The 26,744-nt window shown below is 32.9% G+C and overlaps 1 protein-coding gene across 3 annotated transcripts in view; it reads left to right on the forward strand.

Annotated features, from left to right (window-relative positions):
- CDH19 (cadherin 19) overlaps positions 1-26,744 on the forward strand; it is a 387,803-nt gene that overhangs the window by 141,024 nt on the left and 220,035 nt on the right. Inside the window, exon 2 of one of the 3 annotated variants that reach the window (XM_043983951.1) lies at positions 22,820-22,860. The exons of the other annotated variants lie outside the window; for them this stretch is intronic. The gene's annotated coding sequence lies outside the window, so the exon portion shown is untranslated. The remainder of the gene's footprint in view (positions 1-22,819; positions 22,861-26,744) is intronic. 3 annotated transcript variants of the gene reach the window in all.

The following is a 26,744-nucleotide window of genomic DNA, read 5'->3' on the forward strand; positions in this document are numbered from 1 at the left end:
GAGGCCTCTATAGCTTGTGGATTCTTCAACACCCTGGGCTTGCTCCCTGTACTTGCTCCAAGTGTTGGGATGTCCAGGCCCAGTCACGCCTGACCTGTGGGTGACTTTCCAGCTCTCAGCCTTCCCTCTCAGCTGGTGGTGGCATATCTCATAACTGGCATGCTGCACCACCAGCTTGCAGAGCCAAGATCAAGGGGTCTCAGTTGCTCTGCTGTGGCCAAGAGCTACTTCCTGAATTGCCCAGACCTTCTCCATGCTGTGCTGCTCTAAGCTGTGCTTGCTCCCCTTTTCCCTGAATGAGACTGACCTTTCCTAAAGTCTTCTAAATTATCTCAAGTTGGAAGATTGTGTCTCTCTTTCTTTTTGTATGTTTTGCAGTTTCAGATTCTGTTTAGAGGCTTGATTTAATGTTGTTTTTGAGGGAAACTTGGGAGAGGTCAGGCATCTTCCTGACTTTTCTCTGCCATCTTGGCTCTACCTCCCTCATCTCCTTATTTCAAAGATAGCCTTATTTCAATAACTACTTTTCAAATTATTAACTCATTTGTTCTCACTTCCTTAATACCATATATTTTTCTTTTGAAATGTAACAGTATGTTATGCTTTCTTTCATTTCTACATTGTTTGACAATAATGTACCTGGTAATACTTTGATTTTTCAATGACCCCAAGCAAAGGGAGAATTTAAACAATATAACCTTTTCTATCACTAAAGGCATATGAGTTTTAGTTAAACTAGAAAGGCAATATGGTACAATAGGAAAGTCTGATGAATTTAGAGTCAAGGGAATTAAAAATCAGAATACATCCTTTCTACTGCTTATTCCATATCATTTTGGTTAAGTCACTTCAATTTTCAAATTTTCCTAGTATATAAAATGAGCAGGTTGTACTGGATGATCTCTATCTATTCTCATCTTTAAGTGTTAGATCCTACTATTTCTACCTGAACAGCTTTTTCTTGATAAATGAAGCATGAGCTATGTGCCCAGAGTATTTTTTTTTTAATTATGGAAGTTTTTTTTCCTCAACCACAGTCTTTTGTTGTGAGTTAAAACTGAATATTATTATTTTATTTTTGCTGGTGTCCTGTGAATTTCATCATTTTGATCTCTATTTCCATCCAGTTTTGAATGATTTCCTGAAACATGATATACGGCCTTAAAGAAAGACAAGAATTTTAGATCATCTCTGCACAGATTATCTTTAAAGTTAGTTTTCATGTCTTGTTGAGGCCTCAAACATATATTGTCTTGAAACCTTTTGGTTTTTAAAATTGATTTTGTTCCCAATTCTGCACTTTTGTGTTACAAATCTATCATTCTATTTTTCAGAAAATGAAGTCTATTGTATGAATTATCTCTTAATTTTAAATTTATTATACACTTTTTTCTTTGAGAGTTCTAATATCTGTCAAAATTTCCATATTTATGATTTCTTTTAATTAAACCATTAGAGAAATTCTTCATATTGTTTGAAAATTATTTCAATGTGTTTTGTAATAATAGTTGTAGAACTTTACCTTTTACTGGGGTCATGTATTCATTATCAAATACCTCAGCACTGTTGAGCTCTTTACCCCACTCTTCATATCAGGAGATGAATTTGTGACATTCTACTCAATGATGGGTAGGAAAGTTGGCTCAATTACTGAAAAGCAGACAATATGAAATTACTCCTATAGCCATGTTGAGCTTGAGGTCAAAAGCACAGAATGAGAACAATGTGTTGAGCTTTGACAGTAGCAAAATACCATCAATATCTGTTTCTATGTTTTATTCTTCTGTAGAAATTACCTTGTGGAAAGATAGTCTCTTTATCCATATTTTGTTTTTGTCATACTAATTACTTTACTTTGTGCATTTTTTTTCTGTTTTAAAGGTCAATTTCTTATTCAGCCAAAAGTTTCCCATCTACTTTTCATGGCAGACTGTATCATCTTCTATCTCTGTGTGCTAAAAAAGTAGTCCTTCATTCTGGAATGCATTCCCTTCTCACTTTTGATTCTCAGAATCATTGCATTCTTTAAAGGCTTAGCTCATGTGCCACTTCATTCAAATTCTCTTTCCTGATTTTTCCATTCCCAATCCAACCCAGATACAGGGAGGCAGCCTCAGGAATTTCTCTTTGACACACAACCAGATAACTTTATTAGCATGTCTAGTGTTTAAATACATTTCTATGAGTGCTACTAATAATCCTCACTCCACTCCAACATGTTTTTCTTTTCCTACCCTCTACAAGTCAGCTTCAGATAACCATGGTAATAGCCAGTGTAGAACAGGGATCTCTACGTTCATTGAAAAATTAAATGCAATGTTGTGGGAGAACCAGGAAGCAGATGGACACATTATCTACTGGCATAAATGAGTACTGTTTTAAGTGAGAACAAGCAAGCCAACTTAAGTCCTCTGTCCTCTACAAAAACAGTCCTGGAGATCCTTTTTGCTTAAGGATTTGTAGGTTACTAGAAGGAAGATTCCTTCTCAGAAAGATCTCCTTGTATTTAAGTATAAAACCTTATTATATGGTGAAATTTAATCCAAATATTTATTTCACTCAGTCTCCATACACTTATATCATTGACCTATGATATAATTATAACAGGCCATGGAGAACACTCAGTGAGAACTATAATGCCATGTTAAGGAGGGGAATTTTTTTTTCCTTTTCATGGGTTATTCTCTTCATCTTTTATTGATCACTTTTTTTTGGTGGGTCAATGAGGGTTAAGTGAATTTCCCAGGGTCACATAGCTAGTAAGTGTCAAGTGTTTGAGGCCAGATTTGAACTCAGGTCCTCATCAATCCAGGGCCATTGCTTTATCCACTGTGCCCTGTAGCTTCCCCTGCTCATTTTTTTTTCTATTTTCTGCCTGCTCTTTGGGGGTGAAGAAACTTTTGTTTGGTAGCTGGCTAGGGGTAGATGATCTATATATTTACCTTTTTTTTATTCTGAATAAAAGTGTCAATCAGGATCTCAAAAGGAAACTTCTCTATGCTCTATGGAATAAATATCTTCCTAATGTATTTTTCTTTAGTGAAAACAGTTTCAAGGTGTAGAGAGTTCCATAGAAATTCAATCACATTAAACTGGCTTAAAATTTCCCTTATGTCAATGAGTCCAACAGACTTTGAATATCATTATCAAAAAACCAGTCACAAGGAGGCTACTACTTCCTGCCTAGAGGCTGCTAGTGTTTTGTATATTGTAGCTACTTTTCTTGGAGGAAACACAGCTCTTACAATGCTATTTTTCCAGTTTCCCAATGATTTCAGACACATCTCCCATTCCCTGGATGCCTACTTTATTGATTTCATGAGACTATGGTTCACGTAAGTGAAGCTTCCATAAAGCAATGTGTCCATGCAAGATGTTGCAGCCCACAGGATATACTAGAATGGCCAACTACTGGTTTCCCCATCCAACAGAAGGCCAGAATCTTCCCTTTGAAAATGGGCAGTTGCAACATATTATACATATCGTAGGCCCTGACACATATTTTTTGCCTTATGCCTATGAGTCTGACCTCAACGTTGTATAATTATTAACTGACACCACACTTATTAGTGGATGGTACTTGGTGAGATATAATAACTAATAATAATAGCTTACATTTATATAACACTTTAAAATGTTCCAGATACCAATCAAAACACTTTACAATTATCTCATTTGATCCTAACAACAAACTTGGGAAGTAAATTTATTATAATCCCCATTTTATAGATGAAGCAACTGAACTATAGGGTACATAATCGCTGAAGTCCTCATACATGCCTATGCAAACATAGCCACAGTTCCTATCCTTGACTAGACTACTTAAAGCCCCAACTCTTTTGATTTTTACTTACCCTCTAAGCACTTATATCTCTCTCACATCTGGAGGGTGCACAAGTACTGAATCATTTACTTCTATTTATTAGGTCTGAGGTGCTAGGATAGGAATGAACTAGAAATACCCATTAAAGTTGACCTCTCTGATAATAAAGGATTATACTGGACCATGGCAGGGAGTATAACATGGCTACTTCCACATAACCCCACCTACAATAATTCTTTTCTCTTATATTTCCACTTAATATTTTCTCCCTCTTTAGTTTGCCTTGTATAATAATTATTTTTGTACATACAATTGTTCATCATTCATTTTTGAAGATGAGCAAAGATATCATGGGGTAATGATCACCATGACCATCATAGCACTTTATATTTTCTAGATATTTAACAAATGCTCATGGGATTGATTATGAACATAGTTAACATATTCTTGACAAAATCAGGATACACGCAAAAATGTTATATGTATACACATATATGTATTATACATATATGTGCTTATCCATACACATATTCACAATACATACACATGTGTGTGAGTATGAATGAAGCACATAGACCTGAAATTGTGTTAAAAAACTCAATTTTGAAAGTATAGGATGAGAGAGGCATGTTTAAACATTTATGATATTTTAGTTTATTATATTTTAGTGGACTGTGAAATGATAAGTGACAAATTATCATCTTTCTTAGACTATATTAAGGGAATTATACCCCAGTGTTAGAATAAGTATAAGTAAAACCTGAGTTCAAATCCAGCCTTAGACTGTATGAGCAAATCATTTAATCTCTCTCAACCTCAGTTTCCTCATATACAAAATAGAGATCATTTTAGCACATATGTTCTAGGATTGTTGTGAGGATACAATGAAATTACATTTGGGAAGAACTTTGCAAATTTATAATACTTTTGCCATTCTAATGAGTAGAATTATTGTTGGCCCAAAATAAATTTGAGGAACAATTTAGCTTCAATACTAAGAGGCTATTTAAAATATAACTCTTAGGATTTTAGGTGAAGTATCAATGGGACCATGAAATAATTAATGGTAAATAAGTAAATAATAATAAGCCTAAAGGATAATATTGCTTAAACATTTATTCAGAAAAATTAAGAATATTTCCATTCAAGATGAAGCTGGTTGAACAATTTAAAAAGTCATAAAGGCCCAGTATTTTATAAAGTTAATCAACCAACTTCACATTGATGATTCATTAGGGTCCAGTGAATTAGTGGTAAAATTAAATAACTATAGTCCAGAAGCTCTAATGTAGAATTATGTGTGTTAGGATGGTGTTAACAAGTTGGCAGAGAATTTTATTTTTGGAAGACATACCTAATTCCATCTCCATCCTTAAGAAAGCCTCTGGAATGAAGTTTGGCTATGTTAACTACAAAAGATTAATTTGAGGGTTTTTTTTTAATTTTTAAATTTTATTTGCTGGATAAATACATTAAAATTCTAATGCCTCCTTCATTTCCTGATTTGGAAATCATGCTTTAGAATACATGGTCTAAAAGATTTGTCCCTTTCAGACCTAAAACATTTTTGATTCTATGATTATACAACATTGTCACATTATGCTTGGTTCATAAATACCAAGCACTCATATATCAAAAAGCTCTGTTGTGTAATGTCCTATTAAAGGAATGGAACTACATCTGCATATGTGAGGGAGCCTACAATTTTAACTTTCATTCAATGTCAATTTAATTTAAATATCCTTCCCATGCCCAGTTTATGGCTTGTACAAATTATACCATTGATGTATTGGCCAGCATAATGGTAATATTGTGTCATTATTCCCTAAAGTCAATCATATTTCTTGATCACACAGAGTTAGGAAGGTCACATTGAATATATGTATTTACATGACTGAAATATTTTAGAGAACCACAATTGTAATGTTCTTGTCATGAAGAATAGATATTAAGGCTCCTTATACATACTTTATACTTAGGTCCTGATTTGGCTTTTCCTAAATTAATATAAAATGTAAATGTACACAAGTCATTTTATAAATTGAAATTTGCTTTTTGTTCACAACTACAGAGAAAGACAATTATCTGGAAAGAAGGGAATTTTTAGTTTCTGTACCTTGACCTTAATTTTACTCAGCACAGAGGCAAAAAGTTCTGAGCATGTTTAAAAAATTGAAAGTAGTTGTATTTGATGTGAAAATGTTTACATGGGATATTGGAGGGATAAATGGAATCTGAAGACTGTCTTGCATGTTTTCTTTTCTCTATGACCTTACAAACATTATTGCCTCTGGCTCAGGAATCTCAGCTAGTCAATAAACATTTATTAAGTACCTAATATGTGTCAGGTACTGTACTAAGTAATAAGATTATTTTTTAAAAGGGGGCAAAAACAATTCTTGCTTTCAAGGAAGTAACTATCTGGAGGGAGACAGATTCCAAACAACTAAGTGCAAACAAGATTAATACAGGATTAATTAGAAATAATCAACAAAAGAAAGGTACTAGAATTATGAGGTAGAGCGCATGGCTTCCTGTAGAAAGAGGAACTTTAGCTGGAATGTGGAAACCAAGAGTCAGGGATGAGAGCATTCCATGCATGAAGATCAACATGGTAAATATATATTTGTGTGTGTGTTTATGTATGTATGTATGTATGTATATATCCATAGACAAGAAATTAAATGGATTGTTTGAGCAACAACAAGGGGGAAATGTAAGTGGATTGAAGAATATGTGGAGAGGTGTAGGGTATAAGAAAACTGAAAAGTACAGGCTGGTTCTGTCATAATTTTTAAATATTCAACTCATGGAGATGAATTTATGCAGGAACCTTTAAAAAAATCTTCCTGTGAAGAGAAAAAAATCAAAATGAAAATTGCATAGCCTTGCCTTTTCTCCATTATCATATTATGATTATGCTATCCCCAATGAATATTAAGCATTTTCATGCATTTCCCACATTTGTTCCACAGAATTGTTTTTGTTTTGTTAGAATTTCATTGTTACCATAATTCTTTCTGTTCAGAGGATTTGAGACTATGGAATCTTAGTTATATTTTCTTTAAAGTGTTTGAAATTGAGGGTGAATGCCATATTAGACCTGACTTTCTTGTCCTCTAATATGAATTCTAAGATGTAGGGATCGTTTTCTCCCAATAGTAACATAATTTTATCCTAGGGAGTAATCTGTAAACTTCGGTCAGAATTGAGTCCTTAAAAATCAATTATCCTCATTTGTTCTCTTGAAGAATCAATATTATCTTTAACTCAAAAATGCACCAGCATTTCTGATTTTGGTGGTGATAATGGAATGGAAATGATTAATTCAGAAGTTGAGTATTAGCAATTGGAGTAAGGGAAGAGGTGAGGTAGAATTTTTTTTTTAAATCACATAGTTTAAAACTTAATAACAAGGAGAATGATGATACCAGTGAAAGGGAAGTAGTTCCTTCCCTTCCCAAACTCAATTGATGTTGCAATAAAACACCTAGAATATTATCACAAAGTTTAAGTGAGAGAATTTTCCTACAATACCACATATGAATAAATTTCTTAATCAACCTCAAAGTATCATGTATGCTTGAGGATAGTGTGAATGTTATTGATATCAGAGGATACATTCAGTAGTTGTTTGAGAGAATCAGCCATGCTCCTTGGGTAATACATACACACACATGCACATCACATGCATGCACACATATATAAATAAATACATTTATTCTGTATACTCTATATATGCACACTACATAAATGCATAATTGTGCATATTTACAAATGTACTAATATGTATACCTTCATGTGTTTATTTATGTATACATACATACACACATATGCGTTAATGGATTCAGAAGTATTACAGTAAAGGGGAACTTCACAAGTATGCTACAAAAAGAAAAAATAATTTCAGACCCTATAATACCAGGAAATATGAGTTTCCTTTCCAAACATGAATCCTACATGTATTTCACTCCAATTTTACTCTAAGATTGAACCTACTCTTCCCATGTATGATTTGTGTTTTTGTCGGATAGAATGCCAAATAATTTGGAGGGTTATGGCATCTTTGTGCTTTTCTTGCCAACTGCCCTACTTTAAAAAATCATGATAATAAAATTTGACAGAGATTAAATGAACCAATATTGATCTAGGTGTGATCTACAAATTACTCAGTGAAAGAAGATAGAGATTTCATGATATATAGGCCATGATAGAGATTTCAGAAGGCAAAAAAATAATAATAATTCTGAGAACAAAAATTTATGGAATACATTTTATTTATGTAGTAGGCAAGAGGAGAAAAAGAGTCATTTTATGACTTAAAGAAAAACCAAAGGGAAGAGAGCAGAATCCTGAGAAAAAACTATTTCATCAAAGAAAGGCAAGGCAAAGAGACTTCTTTAGAAATCTGGCATAGTTCTGTAATATTCTTTCATTCTTATTTTGTGTGTATTTTTGTACTACAATATAACTGCATCATTATTCTAAGAAAAATATAATTTGGATGACTAAATGTGATTCTAAAGAATCAGATATTAGAATATAAAATAAAATACAAATGACCTTTGCATTTTCTTCTGTAATAGGTTACCTCTATGTTCCATTTTTTTCAATGTACCATTAGCATTATAGGGTCATTCATGCATGTAGCATTGAGTATTGATAATGTAGCTTACGCTTGTGTCTAATCAATGAGGTATAATAATCTATATAAAATGTATAGAGGCAATTTATATAGTAAAATGTATTTTATGCTACTATATTATGAACTAAAGTTGTATATTACTGGACATTTTTCTTTGGGAAATTTGAGTAATGTATTACTCAACTTATAAAAAGCAGAAAAAATATAATTTAAAATATCAATTAATATTCAATCTCTAATGTAGTTAACATGATTTTACACATATGGAGTAGTACAATTATCTTCTTAGAGAACTTGGCTATATTAAAATGTTAGTCTCAAATTCATAAATCCATTCATCTCCACATAGCAAAATGTGCTATGTGGTAAAAATATAAAATTTTATGGGATAACTGAGCAGCAGGCAATGTGATTTTACATACGTGTATAACATAAACCAAAATTACTGATTCATTTATAAAATTTGAAACTGATATGAAAAGTTTTGGCCACAAAATCTAGTCTTTCTTTACCATTAAGTAAGTGCTAATTCAAGGTGAGAGACAATGATACCTAAACGAATATGAGACTTTCTTACTTTTTCTCTTTCTTTCTTTCTTTCTTTCTTTCTTTCTTTCTTTCTTTCTTTCTTTCTTCCTTCCTTCCTTCCTTCCTTCCTTCCTTCCTTCCTTCCTTCCTTCCTTCCTTCCTTCCTTCCTTCCTTCCTTTCTTTCTTTCTTTCTTTCTTTCTTTCTTTCTTTCTTTCTTTCTTTCTTTCTTTCTTTTTCTTTTCTGTTTTGGCAGGGTAATGAGGGTTAAGTGACTTGCCCTGGGTTACACAGCTAGTAAGTGTCAAGTGTCTGAAACCTAATTTGAACTCAGGTCCTCCTGAATCCAGGGCTGGTGCTTTATCCACTGAGCCACCTAGCTGCCCTTAAACATGATACTTTCAAAGAATTACGTCAGTGCTCTTCATTTTCATGGCTTAGTAAATGTATTTCTTATATTTGTATGCAAAAGGGCAGAATTGGTTCATGAACATGAAAGCAGATCTTGTGATCATTATCTAAGCAAATGTTCTATTATTTATGAATTCATAGACTGACAGTAGGGTTGAGATGATAAAGAATAATGTGTGGACAATACAGAATTGAAAGATAAATCAACTAGATAGTATAATACTAGAAGAAGGTAGTACACATTTGTAAGATTAATGATTGTATGGTTAGTAGAATATAGGGATTATTACATTCTAGGGGCAAGTATTGAAAATTTCATAGTTGCTTTTCATTGTCCTACCTAAAGGAAGCATTTTCCCCCCAAGGGAACATATTTCCCAATAGCTTTCTAATGTTAGAAGTACCTAGTATGGCACAGATCTTTGCAGTAATGCCATACTTTTTAGAAGTAGAAAAAAATAAGATAAACTTAAAGTCCTGATTCCATAACATTATCATCAAAGATTTGAAGAATCAACTTGTGGAAAAGTGATTCAATTGGTTTTCCTTGGCCCTTGAGAGTCAGACATAGGAACACTGAATAGAAGTGGTGAAGGGATTAATTGTACATGATATGGGGGGAAATCATATTTAAGGCTACATAAAAGTGCAACAACCTATCCTTGAAGGTATATTGGTTCTCCTCTGACAAAAAAACTTCAAGCACACGTTGGAGGAATGAATTAAGTGAACAAAACTTTAGTAAGCACCAACCATGTGCCAGGCAATCTGCTAAATGATATGAACATAAAGGAAAAAAAAAAAGAACAGTACTTGCCCTGCATAAGCTTAACATTCTAATAAAGAAGACATGCCTCCAACCCTGTATGATCAAGATATATTCTTCATTAATTGAATTAATTGCTGAATATGATGTCTAGAGGATTCTCATTAAGGTTCAATTCTAAGATTGTGTAAAGTGCATGGCAAACCTACTCTACTACTGTTCTGGATTTGGTAATTAATGATGGCTAGGGCTAATGCAAATTTGCAAAATTGTTAGGTCACAAAAATGTGTATTTATCAAATATCCATTATTTTCTTTTAATCTTCTTTCCCATCTTGCATGGGACATGTCTTCCTGATAAAGTCCATGCACTCAGTGCCACTGTCATAAAACTTTTGTGTCTTTCAGTGTAGTTGCATTTAAGAGCTTCATTAGGATTATCATGCCTTAAAGTCTTAATCTTTCTGAGGTACTCAAATTGAATAGAGCACTCAGGGGGAGTATAGCACCTTTCAAATACAATGGAATCCATTATTATGTTGGTATTTTGAGTCAGTGATAGATAGCAATATGAATATTTTCTGCATAAAATTCTTCTCCAACCCTATGGAACCATACTACAAACATGGCCACTTATTGTGTTGTTTACTAAAACAGGTCCTACTTCTGGGTTATTTTATATATTGAACATTCAATTACTAAAAAAAGAATATTTGAAGTCATCTTGAGTTCAATTTATATAAGTATTGTTTAGTCATGTTGTCATTTGACTCTGACAGTGTAAAGAAAGTGGCATAAATTAGGGGGTGCTTTTTGTCCTTTGTCTCTCTAGGTTTTAGCATAGAACTTGGAATGTAGTGATTGTTTTATATACACTTTTTGACTACTAATTTTTTTTTTTGGTAGGTGACATGATTAAGAAGATGTACCAATGCACATTATAAATTTCTATCTATTAACTTTGGTTTAGTAAGCGATTTTTCTTTTTATAATTTCTCTAATGTTTTACTCATTAAGTACTGATTAATGCTACTTCTCTCATACTAAATATATATTGCACAATTTAAAACTTTAATATAGTTTATACATCAAAATTACATCTTAATGAACATTTTACTGTAGTGTGTGCTTTATTATGCAAAGATTCCTTGAATTTTATCTCAGATTATTTTTTTTCAACTGAAGAAAAAATAGTATTATTTTCTAGGAAAACACAAAAATAAATTGAATATACATAGAGTAAAGATCAGGAATATCAAGAGAATTAATAAAAAAATGTAACTTCTTTTTGGCCTAACCACATCAGATCTAAAACTATATTATAAAGCAGCAATCATGAAATTATTTGGTACTGGCTAAGAAATACAGTTGATGGACCATTGGAATAGATTCAGCAAACAAGACACAGGAGTGAATTGGCTATAGTAATTTGCTTTTTGATATATATATATATATATATATATTGCTTTCTTCATAGATCTAACATTGCTAACTTTTAGAAGGATTTTTTTATTAGGTATAATATAATTATTAGGTATATATATATATATATTGTTTTCTTCATAGATTCTTCATATATATATATATATTGCTTTCTTCATAGATCTAACAAGTAAACTCTTCCTTCCTCTCCTAATATGCTTTTGCTATCACCTTTTTTGTGTAAATTATGTACCGATTTAGACCATATCTTGGTATACAACATGAGATAGTGGTCTATGACTAGTTTCTGCCATACTATTTTCCAGTTTTCTCAGAAGTTGTGGTCAAATAATGAGTACTTATCTCAGATACTAGACTCTTTGCATTTATCAAAAAGCAGAAAGCTGGGAAACAATTTTTATGGCCAATACTTCTGATAAAGGTCTCATTTCTAAAATATATTGGGAACTAAATCAAATTTATAGGAATCCAAGTCATTCCCCAATTGAGAAATGGTAAAAGGATATGAACAGACAGTTTTCTGATGAAGAAATCAAAGCTATTTATTGCCATATGAAAAAATGCTCTAAATCACTATTGATTAGAGAGATGCTAATTAAAACAACTCTGAGGTACCACCTGACACCTTTCAGATTGGCTAATATGACAAAAAAGGAAAATAATAATTGTTGAAGAAGCTGTGGAAAAATTGGAACACTAATGCATTGTTGGTGGAGCTGTGACCTGATCCAACCATTCTGGAGAGCAATTTGGAATTATGCCCAAAGTGCTATAAAGCTGTGCATACCCTTTGACCCAGCAATATCACTTTTGGGTCTTTTTCCCAAAGAGATCATAAAAAAGGGTAAAGGACCCACATTTACAAAAATATTTACAGCTCCTATTTTTGTGATGGCAAGTAATTGGAAATTGAGGGGATGTCCACCAATTGTGGAATGTCTGAACAAGTTGTGGAATATGAATGTAATGGAATTCTATTGTGCTGTAAAAAATGATGAGACAGTAGATTTCAGAGAAACCTGGAAGGATTTGCATGAACTGATGATGAGTGAGATGACCAGAACCAGAAGGATATTATACATAGTATCATCAACATTATATGTTGATCAACTGTGATAGGCTAGATTCTTCTCACCAATCCAATGGTACAAGAAAGTTCCAAAGGACTCATGATAGAAAAGGCTCTCCAAATCCAGAAAAAAAGGAACTGTGGAATATGGATGCTGATTGGACCATACTATTTCTTTTGTTTTTGTGGCTGTTTGTTTTCTGTTTTGAGGTTTTTCCTTTTTGCTCTGATTCTGCTCTTATAACATGCCTAATACAGAAATATGTTTAATGTTATTAGTTATATATAACCTATATCAGATTACCTGCTGTCTACGGGAGGGAGGGAGAGAGGGGAGGGAGAGAGAAAAATTTGAAAACTTTTTCTACAGTTGAAAACTATTTCTACATGTAACTGGAAAACAACAAAATACTTTTTTTTTAAATGTATGGAGGGAGTTGTTTTATTTTATCTGGTCCTTAAGAATGTCCTTAACTGCCATCCTGTTTCTAGCTTCTTTTAAGATGTATTTGTCAGTAACACTAAGCCTGTAGCTTTTCTGTCAAGCAGCTGGTAATGCACAGTATAATATATAAATGAATGGAGCAGTTCACTTAGATATTTGGGAAAGAGCTGGTATTACGAGAATCATCTGGCATGATACAGTGCATGATACTTTTCAGTTTTATTATTTCATTGATAGAATACTTTTGTTTCTTTTTCATCTTAATCTTTTCCTTACAAAGGAAAGCCATCTATCATGCAAAGGTAAAGAAATTCAAATATTGATCATAACTTAATGAACATAATAATGTCTTCAGTTATTTCTGTGATTTTTTGTATTTTTAATGATGAAATATTTCAAGAGAATAAAGCAACACCAGATAAAGATACATTCATTAAAAGAGTTGAAAACACCTGTATGAAGATTTATTTTTCTTTCAAATTTCTAGAAGGAGGACTTTATTAAGAGAAAGGTTTCACAATGATTCATGAATAGAATTTAAGACACTTCTTTTATAAGAAGAGCTCTATAAACTCAGGGAAATTATAGTCCTACATCTTAATTTTTTAATTTGCCTTTATTCATGTACTATACACACACAAGAGCACAGTTATACTTTGGGTTTTTCATTATAAATCAGAAAAAACAAAGAAAAGAAATGTTATATGAGACATCTCTTTATATTATGCCTTTCTACACATGCTGTTAGGCTTAACAGATTTTTAAAAAAATGTATAGGTTCAACTTGATTATGATTCATCTTTTTGGAGAAGCGTTATAATATTTGGGAGCTTGAAACAATCAGCTCACTGTTATCTGCAAACTGAGACTTCAGAGAGGCCCTCACTATCTGCAGGGAATATTTTCATTTAGATCTTGTATAAGATGTCCTCCCTACCAGTGACAAAAATAGAATCCCACAGTTTCAGCATGGGTTGGTACCTCAGTATCCATTTTGAACTATCCATACTTCAAAAGCATGCCTTCTAAAAGATGGCCAAATAATGCTCATCTAGACTTTGATTAAAGAGAACCAATGAGGCAGAACCCCAAGACAAAGCCTATTGAGTATTTTCAATGGTTAGGAAGTTGTGACTAACCTAAAACCTAAATCATTATTCTCCTCAACTTCTAGTTCTCCAGTTTTCTCCCATTAGTGCCAAAAAATCAAGATCAAACTCTCTTGAACATTACAATCCTTCAAATATTTCAAAATAATTTATTTCTTATGATTATTCAGGTTCTGTGTTGCTACTATGTCTGCCCTCACTCTTCTGAACTCCAGGCTGAGCACCCTGATCCACTAATCCTCAGATCACAAGAATTTCAAATCCCTAAGCATCTAGTCTTTCCTTTGGATGCTCACCAACTTTTCTACATCATCCCTTAAATGGGGCATGTGTTACTAATAAGTGGATAAAACAAAGAAATCATCACCCTTCTAGACATTGGGACTATGCTTACCCTAATATCAGCTGAAAGATTTTATTATGTGTTTGCTTTTATTTCTTCATGTCCAAAAAGGGAATAATAATAGCACCTCTCCCAGGGTTGTTTCAAGGACCAAATGTGATAATATTTGTATTATGCTTAGCACAATTACTGGAACATATTATGTAAATTATTATTATTATTAAAATACTCTTAATTCTCATTAAGGTTACATTCACCAAAATGTCCAGTTCTTTTGAAATAAGCCCCTTTTAGATACATTAATCATTTCCTATACTATAAGATTAATTTTAAATTAAAAAGTATAAAGATTTCATATTTATCTTTATTATGTTTCATCTTTTTGTGTTTATTCCAGTATTGCCCTGTTGTGATCACTTAAAAACTGATTTTGTGTTGACATATTCAGCTAGGAGAAAGCCATTTCCTTATTTTATGTGTCACTTGATGTCAGTACTATTGAATCAATTTCTTTGTGATTGTATTTGTCAAGGAATTTTGTATTGCATATCAGTATAATGCTGCTCAAGGAAAGGTTTTAAAGACATGGTGGGTTTTTTTTGTTATTGTTGTTTGTAACAAAATCTAGTAAATACCAACAAAAGTAATATTTTCTGGTTTTATCCCATTCTGTGATTTTCAATATGTCTGATTTTTAAAAATTTGAAAGCTTCCTTGTTCTGTGTTTTTGTTGTTGTTGTCTGTCTGTCCATTTGTTTGTTTTTTTTTTACTTTGGACAAGTCACTTAACCTCCCTAAATATGATTTACTAATTGGTAAAATAAAATAATTTGACTATACAAACTCTGAATTTCCTTTTAATTCTTGATGTTTGATTCTGGGCTATGGTTGTTCTTTTATTCTTATTTTGAAAGCTTTCTGTTGAATTTCCTTTTTCATTTTGAGGCTAACACCATCCTTCTAGGTTCAAGTATTCAAAAACTCAGTTTTCTTCTTAACTTCTGATTCTCCTAACTCTTTCCATATCCACTTACTTGCCAAATCTCATAATCTCTTATAGCCAATATTCTCTGTTCAAATAGCTACTACTCACAGGGTGTCTCTTATCACCTGTCATTGGGACTATAGGAATATTATGATTTGTCATTCTGATTCAAAATTCTCTCTCTTCCTTAATATTTCAAGCTATGTGCCCAAAATAATTTTCCTTAAATGCAGTTCTGGTATCATTATTTCTCTATTAAATAAATGCAATTATTTCCATCTTGCTTCTAAGATCAAATATAAACTCTTGAAATAAGAGGGGGCAGAGCCAACATTGCAAAGGAAAGGCATTAAACACTCAGAGCTCCTGACACAATTATTCCAAAAAACTCAAAAACAGACATAAGAGAACCCTTGGAGAAGCAGAACCCAGAAAAATGGGCTGAGATTATTTTCCAGCCAAGGAGAGCTTAGAACCTCAACAGGAGAAAGCTCCTGTGTTGGGCTGAAAGTGAAGTCCAACCCCATGGTAGTGTTGAAAATAGATCCAGCCCCAGGCAGGCTGAGCCAGAGAAACTTACTCCCAAACCTCCACATCAGCTGCAGCACCAGCGATTTCTGGAACTAAGCTTACAGTCGAGTGAGAGGGATCAATGGCTGGCCAGGGGTAGGGGTGGGGGAATATAGGGGTGTCTGTAGGACCTAAGGAAGAATTAGGTAGTCCTACCCCAGTGGGGAACCAGAAAGAAATCTTAAGCAGCAGGAGCAGCAGGAGCACACAAAGTTTTGCTGCCTGGTTAATTAGCAAGTTGGCCTGAGGTTATATTAGGACCAGAGAACAGGCCAGGAAAGTGAAAACCTGCCCTATCTTAAAATGAAACACCTGGTACCCTCTGAAGCTTGGGACAGTGTAGCTTGGAAGTAGGGCCCCACTGTAAGAGGCAGTTAAACTCAAGTAAAAGATGGGCAAGATGATCAAGTAGAGAAAGTTGAGAACAATAGAAAGTGTCTTTAGTGGCAAGGAAGAGGATAGTAATGTTAGGGCTCCTCCATCTAAAACTTCCAAGAAAAATATGAGTTTGTCTCAGGCCATAGAGGTGCTCAAAAAGGACTTTGAAGACAATATGAAAGTGATAGAGCAAAAAAATGGAAAGAGAAATGAGAGTGATGCAGGAGAGTTATGAGAAAAAAGTCAACAACTTGAAAGGCCAAAAGGGAAAGGAGATGCAAAAGTTCTCTGAAGAAAATAATAGTCTAAGAATTAGGATTGAACAAATGAAAGCTAGTGACTTTATGAGAAACCAAGAAACAATAAAGCAAATCTAAATAAATAAATAAAAATAGAGGGAAATGTGAAGTATCTCCTTGGAAAAATAGATGACTGGGAAAATATATCTAGGAGAGATAATTTTAAAATCATTGGACTTCCTGAAAACCATGACCAAAATAAGAGTTTAGACATCCTCTTCCAAGAGATTGTCAGGGAAAATTGCCCTGATATTCTAGAAGCAGAAGGTAAAATGGATTTTGAATAAATCCCTTGATCACCTCCTGAAAAAGACCCAAAAATGAAACCTTCCAGGAATATTACAGCCAAATTCCAGAGATCCCAGGTCAAGGAGAAAATATTGCAAGCAGCAAGAAAGAAACAATTCAAATACTGTGTAGCCATGGTCAGAATAGCACAGGACCTAGCAGCTATCCACATTAATGAATCAGAGGGCATGGATTATGATATTCTGGAAGGCAAAGGAATTGGTATTACAACCAAAAATCACCTACCAAAGAAAACTGAGTATAATCTTTCAAGGGAAAATGGTACTTCAATGAAAAGGGGACTCTCAGGTATTTGTGATGAAAAGACCTGAACTGAATAGAAAATTTGATTTTCAAATGCAAGACCCTAGAAAAACAAAAAGGTAAACAGGAAAAAGAAATCATGAGAGATATTAAATGGTAAACTGTTTACATTCCTACATGGGAAGAGGCTATGTCTAAATCATAAGTGCTTTCTTAGTATTAGGGCAGATGATAGGAATAAATTTTGACAGATGGCACAGGTGGGAATTGATTATGAAGGGATGATAATTGTAAAGCATTTATTTTTTGTTTATCATAGTTTTTGTGGGATACTTTGAGTTGGGTGACATGCCCAGGCTTGAGCAGTGGGTGGAGTGTCTTGTGACTGGGGCAGGATTTGGGCTCAGGTCTTCCTGGATATAGGTTGGGTGTTTGTCCACTGTGTCACTAGCTGCCCCATAATGATATCTTTAGGGTAAAATTGGGGGCGGAGAATGCACTGGGGGGGGAACAGGAGGGGTTTTATGTGGAGAAATCTCACACAAAGCAAGAAGGAAAGGGTTTATGAAGTAGGGGGAGAGATGGGGCAATAGGGTGGAAGTTAATGATCCTTACAATCAACAGAAGTAGCTCAAAAACCTTAATCTCATCAGAGTTGGTTCAAGGAGAAAATAACACAAATACTCACTTGGGTGGAGTAATTTATCCAACCCTGTGGGAAAGTAGGAGGGGAAGGGGATAAGGAGGGAGGGGTGAAAGAAGGGAGGGGAGAGTAGTGGAGGGGACTGTTAGAAGCAAAACAGTTTTGAGGAGTGATAGAGTAAAAGAAGATGGAAAATAGAGTAAATGTCATGGGAAGGGCTCAGATTTGAACTCAGGTCCTCCTGACTCCAGAGACAGTGCTCTATCCACTGCACCACCAAGCTGCCTCTAAATATGAATAATTCTTGGCCATATTCTTTTGTAGACATTCCATTGCAGAGTCAGTAAGTAAAATTGCCAGAAGCTTTCTTCTAAAACTGTGCACATTTAATGCTCCCAAATGGAATATTGAGCTGTTCATTATGTGACTTGTCAATCTTTTCTTCTAATCATACTTTTTCCCAGCTGTGTCTCAAAAATTTTTTTTCCCATTGGTCAATATTTGAATTATATTGCATCACAATTTATTGCCTGGCACAGATATGAATAATGGATAACAGAGGAAGATAATGGGATTGGGGGCTATCCTACAGATATTTTCCAAAGATCACTTACTACTCAATGCAAAGATTCATGTTATAAAGATAAATGTTTGTTTGGAAATACTTTATGGCTATCAATTTTGAACCCCCATAGTCTCCTGGGAATCACAACCAAAGTATTTAGGAGAAATGTACAATATACTCAAGAAAGATTCAATGATTTTTTTTAGTTCATAATAAGTATAAATTACCATTTTACCAAACTTTAATATTATCTTGATATCATCAGTATGTACACTCTATCTAGTCAGTTCATGCTTTAACAAGTGGTTTCCCAAGTTTTTTTGGAGAAGCTTAGTATCTCCTAAGTTTTAGATAACATGCACAGTCTATCTCTCGGACCATATAAGAAAGCTTTCCTTTGTGGTAGGACTTGGCAGTGTGTGATCCATGATTTAAGCCATTAAGAAGCTATTGTAACCTCCATGTTATGACAAGACATTGGGGGAAGTATTTAAATTTCTTTTCATAAAATTTTGATAAACAAAGGAATTGTGAGTTCATTGATTCACCCTTTCATTGATCATTGCAGTAGCTCCCTAATCAATCTCCCCAATTCTATTCTCTTCCCCCAAATTATTAAACAGATTACTATCAGATTCATCTTCTTGATCAATGGGTGGCACCTTAATAAATTCTTTGATTTTACAGAGGAAGTTGAGTTTTTATTTAATCAAGTTTACACAACTAATTGTGGCATAAAGGAGATAGAATCCAGATATTTTGCTTGTAAGTTAAGATGTCTTTCCATAGGACCAAAATAGTTATGAATTTATTAATTTCCTAGTTCTCCAAAATAGTCCAAATTTCTTAGGCTGACATTAAAAGTTATTCATGATTTCTCTCCAACAAACCTTTATCAGGTTATGTCACTCCACTGCCCTGTATTCACTCTGTACTCTATCTTTATATTTGTAATCCCAGCACTTAGCTATGGCACATGATAAGTTATTAATAATATTTTTTCATGATTCATTAAAAATAGATTGCTAATAGGTGTCTAAATATCTTAGATGTTATTCTGTGCCTTCATTTGTCCCTTTTTGAAGTGTTAAATCCTATCTTAGATATTAACTGTGTAATCCTAGACAAGTCATTTAACTTCTGTCATGCTTGGTTTCCCCACCTGTAAAATGGGGATAATAATAACACCTACCTCAGAAAGATTTTTTGAATATCAAATAAGTTAAGTTCTTGATAGTTCTTCACAAGTCTTAATGTGCTATATAAATGATATTTATTATAAAATGGGTTTTTTGTACTATGTCTGCTCACTCTATTTCTACATATAAAAATCCAATCCACTCATAAGGAGAAGCTTAAATTTGTCAAAGGTGAACATATCTATAGAGAAATGATATTTCTATATAATGATGATATTTCCTACATCTGAATTCTCATAACTTTTAAAATGATAAACTCTTTTGTATCATGTTTATGTTACAGTCATTTTTGTCACAATAAAAATCTGTGATAAAAATAAACTGAGGCAAACAGTTCTTTTTAGAAGTGGCTAGCAATTATCAATAAAAGAGATCCAGGGATCCTCAGTAGCCAAAGATGCCTCTGGAGGTTTTACACAGTTCTTTTATAATCAATAAAAATGAACACAAAAGAGGAATCAAAAGTTAAAGAAATTTGTGTAACATAGGTATCATCCATTCTTGATTAGTTAGAGCTTGATATAATAACTTGTCAGTATATTCTGGAAATAGAGAAGCCCAAATAGGAAACTATTTGGGGAATAGAGGGAAAAGATGATTTGTAATAATCAGCTATTGTGTATTTTGGGGGAGTGGGAATATCAAACAGAAAACACTCTTTCATTCTTATTGATCGGAGCATTACAAAAACTATGACATGTGCGGTCCTTAACATCCAGAAAATCAGTGTCATCCTAGGGGGTTGATTAGGACCAATCAACAAAGAGGAACTTAGTTTACCAGCATATTAAAGTAAGTTTAGCTTTGCAGGAGCTCAGCTCTGCAGAAATAGAGAAGTTAGCAATAGTCAAAACCCTGCTATCTTTTACAGGGTCATGTATATACTTCTTTCCCTATTATTAAAGTTATTAACCCTAATATGATTTATAATAGTAAACCTGAAAAATCAAGTTATTTAAATGGGTAATTGATTGTGGGGGCAGCTGGGTGGCACAGTGAATAAAGCACCGGTCCTGAATTTAGGAGGACCTGAGTTCAGATCTGGCCTGACACTTGACACTTACTATCTGTATGAACTTGGGCAAGTCACTTAACCCTCAACCAAAATAAAAAGTAATTGATTGCAATTTCAAAATTCCCCCTTTTGATTCTTAGGAGACATATCTAGTGGGAATTACCATCCATATATTAATGCATAGTCAGACCAAGGGAGGATATTTATATAAACATCATGCGTTAAAGGAAAGAAAAATTATAGAAAGTTAGCTTTATCTTTGTAAAGCTGCTCTTTGAGAACACACTAGTAGTACAAGGAATACACCATTTTATAGAAGACCGGAAGAAAAATTATGAGGCCAGAAGTTAGTATGCCCCCCACATCCCCTTTTGAAAAAGAGGCAGTGGGACGGGGGGTGGGTGGGGGGAAAGAACAAAGTCTTTTGTTGAGTTCCACCAGCTCACTGGAAATTCTTGATATAGTCAAAGAAAAGTCAAAAGTCTAGTCAATACTGTAGCCCTCACACAGTGGAGTTCTTTTAGCCTGCTTTGTAATTCTCAGATGTAGGAAGCAGCAGATGTACATTTCTAGAACAAGCTGAATTCTCAGCACAGCCCTGAACGTGCTTTTCTTTTCAGGTCTGCTTCTCAAGTTCCAAGCCCATGTAAAAAGACTTGTTACAAACTAAAAAAAAAAAAAAATAATAAAAAATTTTAGCACAAGCCTTATGGTTATAATTTCATTAGTAGAGCTATAAAAATAATATCAAATTAATAACACACAAATCACCTTAATCTTCAGAGAATTTCAATTGTTACATCATGTGGACTTGAATTGGAAAATGAATCTCGCTTAAAATTATTAGATAGATGGTTCAAATAGGAAAACAATTTTACCCTTTTCACTGTTGTCAAAGTAATTTTACAAGTGAAATGCTTAATCCAATTTGGAAAACTGTGTCACACATCTCCATCTACTTCCTCCCTTATGAGGATATAATTCCTATATCATATACATGAATAAAACTACAGACTAGAGGAAAACCTTGCAATTATTTTATATTTAAAACCTGTTAAGGGAACTCAGCTGTTTCAGTACTAATAACTGATTGGGTGTCCTAAATCTTTAGAATGTGTATCCATTTTACATGTTGAAGTATTTTAATTAACAACACAATTCCATTTTCTAAACCCCAGTTATAGAAATTTGCTATGAAAGGGACTCATATTGTTGTGACAATATGGGGAATCAACAACAAGGGGGAAATTACCTTAGTTTTCTTTAGATTTCCAATAAAACACATAATTAATAACTAATTAAAGCTCTACATTATTTACTGGGAATCAAAAACCAGTTTCTCAATTACCTGGGTAGGAAACTTTTCTGTGGAGAAAGGAAGTAACTCAATGGGAAACTGAGTCAGGAAGATCCAAATTCATTTTCACAACATTAGCCTCTGAACTTTTTTCCAAGGGCAAACATACACCTGTTGTAGTCTTCTGATTGCAGGATATGACAGATATTGGAATGATGAATTTTTGCCTTTATCATATTATAAGTATGTGTGACACACACATCTATGCATGTAAGCATGTGTATATATAACTATAACTATATATATGTGTAAATACATATGCATATGCATATACATATACATGTATATAATTTAAGTCTCAGAAGTTTCCAACTTAAATAGCAAAACTTCACTGATCATGCTAGAGCAAGATATATTTATTGTGTTCATGTAATAATAATCATTAATAGTATTGGTTCAAATTCATATGGTATTCATTAACAGATAAAGTTTCATATGTCCAGTATGACTGTTGGAGGGAAAGAATCAATAACATGCACATATGTTCTAAAGTATATCTAAATACATAAAGGATAGGTTTGACTATTTAGATATACCACTTCCCACTTTTTCTCTGTAGCTAGGAGAAAGTAAAGAGAAGTACATCAGGCCACTTTAGATATCTTTAAGAGTACCACTTTCCAATAAAAATTTTTTGTTTTGTTTTGTTTTGTTTTGTTTTGTTTTGTTTTGCAGGGCACCGAGGGTTAAGTGACTTGCCCCGGGTCACACAGCTTGTAAGTGTCAAGTGCCTGAGACCAGACCAGAATCCGGTGCTTTATCCATTGCACCACCTAGCTGCCCCACCAATAGAAGTTTTAATTTCTAGAAAAAAGGTTTCATTCACCAAGCATGTTGAAGGGAGATTTTATACTGACCAGATTAGGCATACATATAAAATCAATATGCAAATATTCATATGGCATTCAAGGTGAAGAAAGACTATGAGAGGAAATGGGGGAGAGACAAGTTGGTTAAATGTTTGATAAGTTGTAAAGACAGCACAAATGCAACATTCTGGAGTTTTACATGAAAATGGTTAACATACATTCACACATACAGAGAATAGTTGGATCAAAAATGAAATTTCACCATATACTATTCATTCACAGATATAATTTCATGCTTTTTAAGATGATCTCTAATGAAACTTATTATTTGAATTATAATGGTCAACTTTGGTTGGGAGAGATCCAAGTTCCTTAGGTGGCAGTACTTCAGAGTTTTACAACATGGTGTCAGTAGGTGTGGTAATATTTTATGACCCAATGAAGTACTAAGTCCAAAGGAACTTTATAGACAAGGATCTCCTAAGAAATATTGCTATTTTCTTCTCCCAACAGTGAGTTATTATTACTATTATTATTATCATCATTAATGATTATTATTATTTTCTAATTTAAAAGAAAATATGCCCTCTTAAATAATTAGCACTTTCCAAAAATATTGTAATAATATAAAACAGATGCATTTATGATCTAAAATCATTCACATTAAAAGGGGAAGTAATTTAGCTTAACAACCTTTTTCAGATTTCTTAATAAAAGATGAAAATTTATATAACTAATACAATGTATTTAAAAATGAAACATAACTACTCAAATAACAATAATTCAATGGAATGCATTTAAAATTTTTCTTACAGAGAAAAATCATTCACCTTATCCATCTGGAATTTTACAAATCACATATAGTCAGATCTAAGACTTAGCATGGAGATAACCAGTATGAAATAATTCTAGTCAGTTAAAGAAGTAAGAATAGTTCATTTACATAATGCTTATGCGACATCAGGTGTTTTTTTTTTCTAGTTTATTTTTAGCATTATTGTAAAGAATTTCAGAAGCTGTTTGGTTTCTGGGGTTCCTTAGAAGATTTTGTTTTTTGATTCTCAGTCATTACTTGAAGTACTTGCTAACTTAGATTATAAGGCAGCTATAAATAGTAGGACTGAAGTCTTTCCCTTTAGGAGGCTCCTTTAAAGGAAAGAATAATGTATATATATTTTTTTAAAGTTTACACAATCTTGCTTTCTATTATCAGTCCAATTTATAAGTTACAAATAGTATTTTCGCTAAGTGACGTCAATATAATTTATTTAATAGTAATTATTTACTGTTTTAGACTTCTGCAACATAAGTTCTTCAATATTGCAGGTACTATAACCTAAGCACAGTTACAAATTTATATCATAATTCTAGTTGGAGGGACCCCAGACCACTTATTAAATAATTAGAATCCTACATTTTGAGGCAAAGGCATTATTACACTTTTACAAAGACTGTTACCATATTTTAATAGCAATAGAAAACTGTCATCTCTAACAGTATTTTGAAATATTTCCTAATATTTTAGTAGTATTTCACATAATAGTATGTATTTAAAATTATAATTGTAGGGCAGGTAAGTGGCACAGTGGATAAAGCACTGGTCTTAAATCCAGGAGGACCTGAGTTCAAATCTAGCCTTAGACATTTGATACTTACTAGCTGGGTGACATTGGGCAAGTCATTTAACCCTCATTGACATTCCCAAAAATGTAATTAAAATTATAATTACCTAATAAAAAGAGAATTTACTTCTATACATTTCTGATACATTAGTCTCTGAAATTTCACAATAAAAAATTAGAAGGCTAAATAATATAATGGCTTTAGTTGAATTTTGGTAATGTAATTGATTTTTTTTACTTGTCCTCAGAAAATCATGCATATAATGACCATTGATAAGTTATTTAATTTAAAACCTAATAACAATAGTTAACATTCATAGTGTTCTTATTGGTTTAAGTACTTCACAATAATACTATTGTGTCAACAACACTGAAAGGTAGGTGTTATTTAATATTACATTTACTTATAAGAAAATATTGAGGTGAAATAACCTCAGGCTTCATTATAAATTACTTAAAATAAATTTCTGAGATTAGATTCCAACTGAAATTTATTTGGTTCATGTATTTTTCAGGAGTATTACCTTTAGCAAAGTGTATTTGGTATGAAATTCTCATATAAAAAATTTTGAGTCTTGGGTTAATATTTAAATCTCAGTTTTGCCAACAGCCCACTGTTTTCAGCTAACTTTTGGTTGAATTTTAACAAAGTTAATTGGTTTAAATATATCTTCATCACACAGATTGAAAAGTGATGTTGAGACTACAAATACTGAGACTCAAGTAATTAAAACAATTAAATGGAGATAAGCAACAGCATCTTTGACTGACTTATAAGAGTATACCTATACAAAGTCTTTGAAGTTTAAACAAAACTGTTGTTATCAATATTAGTAGTTATTTGATAGTAAAGTATATTGTTTCCTTTCAGAGTACCAGAATTTGTTTTATACATTTCTACTTTTTATTGTGTAATTTTATACTTCTAAGTGATAAAAATCTATTTAAAATTAACTCCCTAATTTCATCCTATGAAATTTTTATTTGTTTCAGTATCAAAGATACTTAATTTTACAAATTTTCTTTTACTTTTTAAAAGTTTCAATATTTCATATTAATATTAATATGCCATGTGTCTTTTAATTTCACATTTTGTAATATGAGCATCCTTCACATTAGGTAAACACACACAATTAAATCTTATACTCTCCTATAATGCTATGTTATTTTTAAATTTTATCCTTAGTAATTCTCACTCTATCTTATTACAGTCTTACTGGAGTAATTTTCACTTCCACTGATTTTAGTACAAGTATACAATGTTTCAAATTTACCTAAACAATTTATTTTACATTCAGTAATATTATTAAATCTCACTTATTTTTCAGTTGCTTCCTGGTTTTAAAACATGCTTTCCTCTTGATGTGGTCAAACTGCAAACTGTAATAATTCAGTAGTTCCCATTTACATTTTCCTGCATAGTGAATTATCTCTATCGAAAGAACAGTAAAATAAAATTACACAAAAACAGGAAAATCAAAATTTAAAGATTTATAGTAAACAACAGTTAGTCTCTAATTAGTTTTTATGTAGATTCAGGCAGATTGGGAACAAATTTTCTTGTCCCCTCATCCATGTTTCAAATTTATTCCTCCTTTCTCTACCACCCCCAGCTTGACCATAGCCAGAAAAGCAGAGAGATGAGCATTTTAGAAGGCTTTTTAGAGTTCTGCAGAAAGATTTTACTCACTATATCATTTTCTTCTTGGTTGATCAAACCACAGGAAAGCATTGGTTTAATTGCAAAGACAGAATCATAGAGACAAAGGCATTCATACTTGCCAGCAAGGTTTTTCTTTCTTATCTCTAATCAGCCTAATCAAAAAGTTTTGGAAAAATTTTAAAATTTTAGTTTGTAGTAATTGAAAAACCCTTTCTTTATGTCAGATTAAGGACCCATATGAAATTTCATGTAATTTGTCAGCTGAACCTTTTGACCCAAATACCAGTTTTTAAAGTCTCTTCTTAAACACCTTCTGGCAAATTCTTCCTCCCTAAAATGAAGCTTTCTGTAATTGATAGAACACTTCACAGAAAGAAGAGAGAAATTTAAAAAAAATAATTGTTTGACCTATGTGAAAGAGTGAGAGTAAAGCCCCTGATGAGATATTTCTATCCTACCAGGCTCTCTGTCAATGTGGAGACTGTGGGCTAACCCTTATATGCCTT

The sequence above is a fragment of the Dromiciops gliroides genome, chromosome 1 (assembly GCF_019393635.1).
Source record: "Dromiciops gliroides isolate mDroGli1 chromosome 1, mDroGli1.pri, whole genome shotgun sequence".
Classification (NCBI taxonomy): Eukaryota; Metazoa; Chordata; class Mammalia; order Microbiotheria; family Microbiotheriidae; genus Dromiciops; species Dromiciops gliroides.